Genomic DNA, 4,713 nt, shown 5'->3' with positions numbered 1-4,713 from the left:
ATTTACCCAGAATGCCCAGCGCTGTTTAGTCTGCTTCCTGCTTTTGGAGCGGTCTCTACTCTGCTTGCCATTCAAATATGCATCCAGACAGAGCTAGAGTTCACTTCCACCAAAACGAGACCTGGGTTTTTAGGCCTGCCAGAGTTCACCACCGCGATCTGCATCAAAGTTCACACCTCCCTAAACAAAACTGAACTTTCTAGGCAAACGAACTGGAGTTTGATTAAAGCAGACTAAACGGGGCTGGTGTGAATGCACCCTTAATGTCTAGTCCATTCATCATTCATGTCACAGCTCACTAACATCTTCCCGTCACTTGTTCCAACTCATCATCATCAACTCCTTTCGATCGCTTGACCCGCCGTGGTAGCGGGGGGTCAAACGTCTTCTCGCAAGCAAGCGTTGGGCAACATGTGTGCAGCTGATGGAAACATGCTTTGCAAAAACTCACAAGCCTGGCGCTCGGCTCAGAGCCGGGGGAACAGATAGCTGTAATCCCATTTTCCCAGCAGGCGGGCCAACATGCCTGTCTGTGGTACTTAGAGATAAACATCACGGTGCACTCTAGGTGACCCAGCGCACACCTGCTGAGGCAGGCTCGCGTAAAAAAAACACACACACACACACACTGCATGCATGCATGCAGGTGCAAAGACGGCAAAGACTGCTTTATGCACTTTGTCAACGTATGAATTATGGAGCATGGCGTGACAGTTTGCATTTAAGTGATGTCAGCAGATCCAATAAGGCTATGAAGAACAGATGTACGTGAGCTTTATATAGTTTGTGTGCTGCGCTGTCAGACATCCCTGAGGGGACAGCCTAAGACAAATGTGTTGGTAATTTACAAGTGTGCTTAAATACCCATTATTCTTTCCTCTGCGAGCTCTCTCAAGATCCGCTGCGCTCGTTCATCATCGGCTACGCAGCAGTGTGCACACATAAAAGCAGAAAGAAAAATGAGGCGCTCTCTCTCTCTCTCTCTCTCTGCTGGATTGCATCACTCCGGAAGCTTTAAAGAACTTGTAGGGACTTTTGCGTCGCTTCAGAGGCTTGTCGGAATCAGTGCTATCGATGGTTACGGCTGAGACGTGTGAGCAGGAATTAGCTTTGGACGGGTGCAAGTTGGACAAAAGAGCGTTTAGGAAGAAGTTGAAACAGTTGGAGCACGAAAAACAGAGAAATGCCTTGCAGGAGAGCTCAGTCTCCCTGAGGTTGTCAAAGGCTTTAATGTATTTAGTTAGTTTTTATATGCTAGACCAACATTAAGTGGCACATAGTCGTAAATAAAACTGTGACATACGAGCGATAACTCAACTAGTCGCATCATAAACTAAAATGCGGACAATAATTTCAGTCGTCAAAAGATGCTGCCCTTTAATATTGTTGGAAAGCCGCCATTTTGAGAAAAACTGCAAACATTTGATACCAAAGTATTTTGCATTATTTGCTGGTTTCCTTGAGAAGCTGAATGACTATTGTTGTTCTTTATGCAGTTTAGGTCGTAGAGACTTCACTATGATTGGCTGGAAATGGTCTCAAAATGACGATGTTAACGTTTATCGATAAAATTTCGGGGACAATTTATCATCCAGCAAAATTTGTTATTATGACAGGCCTAATTGTAGAATTGAAGAAAAATTAAATACGGTTTCCATAATTTTGGCAAACAAGAATCTAAAACAAGCTGTCATGCACTTGCATTCAATCTCCTTGACTCAATACTTTGTTGAAAAGATTTCTGCTACACTTGCAGCCAAGTATTTTGGGGCATGTTTACACAGCTTTGCCTATCGAGAGAAAAATGTCTTCTTTGCAAAAATATCTCACGCTCAGACAGATTGTATTGCATAAAATTCCAATAAAACATTTCGATGTCAGATGCTGTAATGGGACAAAATGTGAAAATGGCAACGCACTGTGTTTCATAGCATGACATGGTTCCTAACAAACATAGTTGGAATTAGTTAAATAAAGTTACTTCAAAAGAATAACGACAAACTCATAGTTTTACCATAACACCTTATTGTAAATCTGCTTCATAGACAAAACTTATTAGATAGTGACACAATCAAATGGGTCCAAAAAACTTTTCTGACTTTTTAAAACAATACATCATTTTTCTAAACATGTAAATTGTCTTGCACAACATCAGATCAGTATATTACAAACTTAACTAAACCATAATATTTTACTAAAAATTGCATTACTGTTTTGTATGATGACTTATTAGGGCCATTGCAGATAAAAACAGTAAATTTCTGCCAAAAAGTTCACAATTTTGAGATTAGTCGCAGAAATTTTCTAGAAATAAAAACCTGGAAACTTCTGAGTTTCAGAAGTAAAAGATTTTTGACTTTTGAAACTCAAAACTTCCTAAACTCTGACATTTCAATTTTTTCCACCAAATTTTCAAACTCAGAAATCCACTTGTTTTTTGTAGAAAATCTTGGACAACGATCTCAAAATTAGATTTTTTTTAATAGCAAATTTTCAACTTCTGAAACTCATACATAAACATATTTTATTTTCTAGACAATTTCTGAGCTTGATCTCAAATTCTTTTGGCAAAAATTTACTGTATTTTGTCTGCCTACAATTGGCCCAATACGCAGTCGTGGTTTTGATAGGACTCATTGATGATTCCGCTTTTAACACATTTCAGTCTGGGTTTAGTTTTCGTTCTTTGTGCTCCATAACAGAGGCAGAGCCGGTCACGACTAGATGGATGAAATCCAACTGAGCTTCTACCTCCTCTCAGTTGTGTTTGCAGGAGTTTTTGGGGGGGAGGCCAGTGAGTTAGCACCAGGAGCATTGGGAAGTGAGGCTTACTCACCCTTCAGCATGAGCAAATGACCTGGTGTCAGTAGGAGGGATCCAGCTCCTCGTTAAGCTCCACCTTGATGGGTTTGATGAGATGCAGCGGCTCCAACTCCACCTTCCAGTCGCACCTTGGAGAGAAGAAACAGTCAAACAACCTGCACAAAACTCAGCGGACATGAAATAAACGGAGACAGATTTACTGAGCTGGACACGATTTCAGGTTTCTGCTTGTTGTTCCAAACAAACTGAAAGTCGCTGCATTGTAATAACCAGAAGAAAACAAGTGTAGGGATGTAAAAGGTCAGAAACGTAGGCTGAGGTTTGACCACAAAAATCTCTAAAAGTAAAGACGAATATTTTAAAATAAACCCTAAAATATATAATTTGTACTGTTTGTTTGCTGTAATAATACTACAGTTTATTTAGAGCGACGTTGCTAAAATTCAGTTTATTTGAAAGAATAGTACAGCAGTATATCATCAGCATCCATTCTGAATACACTTCGATCTAAACATTTATTTTGTAGCCCAGACTTTGTCCTGTGAAAAGGTGACATCTACCTTAGTCTTAAGACTTTTGGAGACTTTTTAATCATTTCCTTTCTAATGTTTAAGTGTAGGAAGGCACAGCAGCTACTTCCTGGCAGGTCTGCAGTGATGTCACACTCTTTGCATGTTAAGGTTCTGGCTTGAACCTTAAGAGTTTGTTCAACTCTGTTGAACAAACCTCAACAGAGTCGACAAACCTCAAGGCAGTCACAGAGAAACTGCATCTACGTTGAGCTTACATTACAAACATCCATTGAACAAAATGATTTCTACCAGTTTTTGAGTCGAGATGCTTTTTATTTAAAAATTATGCTGGGTTACTGCATCAAATTCATATAAATTACATTGATGTTTGCGGCTGTAAACGCACAAAATATTTTGGCAAGGCGCTGCGGGCGGCCTTTTGCCAAGGACGTCTTGAACCTTGACATTAAAGATAAAACTATAAATTATTTTTATCAGAAGAAGAAGCAGCAGCAGCAGCTCTTGAGGCTGTAATTGATGGGAAAAACCCCGAACACGTAGCACCGAGTTAATAATAATCTTTACGTTGTTTCACAGCATTTATTTTACCCCTCCTCTTCCTCCTCGTCCTCAGAGTTTACCTGTGTTCCTCGAGCTCTTCCTGGAGTTGTTGTCGCACGAAAGCTGGAATTTTCCTGAGTGATTTACTGGAGCAATATGAGCCTGGGTGGTATAATTACTGGGGTAAACCGGACAGCTGCTATCGGAGCGGTGTGACGCCGCGCTCGTGGGCGCTGAATCACGGGCTGTGAAAACGGCAGACTCACGCGCTCGAGCGGAGGGCAGGTGCGGGAAAACGCAGACGCCACGTTTTTGTTTTCGTTTTTTTTTGTGTGCTATCTGCGTGATTGGAAGCAGGAGAGAGAGGGGGGATAATAATGAGGTCACACATGATGCAGCACCGCTGCCTTACATTAAAGGGACGGGGTTCTGTTCGCCACAGCGACATGGACACACACAAACACGGAGGAACTCCTAGCATTATCTGTCCTCTGTCACTCGGCCTGGCACTCAGACGGGGCTGGAGAAAAAGTGTAGCAGAGCGTGGAGGAGATTGTACCGCTGCTCCATTTCTCTCTTCGGCTCGTGTTAGGCTGTCTGACAGCGCAGCATTGATTTATGACTCCCGCAAACAGACACAGCCAGCAGACATGAGGAGAGTGCTCGCATCCTTGTGTGTGTGTGTGTGTGTGCGTGCGTGCGTATGTGTTTGCGAGCGCGCGAGAGAGAGTGTTTTGAACTCACGTGATTGATTATCCTGTCTGTCTTGTCTGTGCTATGTTTTTCTGAAATGTAATCTCTCTGAGCAGCATGAAAG

General features: G+C 41.9%; 1 protein-coding gene across 1 annotated transcript in view; it reads right to left on the bottom strand.

Moving 5' to 3' along the window:
• Window positions 1-4,304, bottom strand: part of LOC106947208 (GRAM domain-containing protein 3-like) — a 116,623-nt gene extending 112,319 nt beyond the window's left edge. Inside the window, exons 1-2 of the mRNA XM_015032042.1 lie at window positions 3,977-4,304; window positions 2,837-2,951 (exon numbers count right to left, since the gene is read on the bottom strand). The gene's annotated coding sequence lies outside the window, so the exon portion shown is untranslated. The remainder of the gene's footprint in view (window positions 1-2,836; window positions 2,952-3,976) is intronic.
• Between the last annotated feature and the right edge of the window lie 409 nt (window positions 4,305-4,713).

Source organism: Poecilia latipinna, unplaced genomic scaffold, assembly GCF_001443285.1.
Source record: "Poecilia latipinna isolate Pla-1442-1.1 unplaced genomic scaffold, P_latipinna-1.0 Scaffold229, whole genome shotgun sequence".
Taxonomy (NCBI): domain Eukaryota; kingdom Metazoa; phylum Chordata; class Actinopteri; order Cyprinodontiformes; family Poeciliidae; genus Poecilia; species Poecilia latipinna.
Note: the sequence above shows the minus strand (reverse complement) of the source record. Positions and strands in the feature narration are given on the sequence as shown.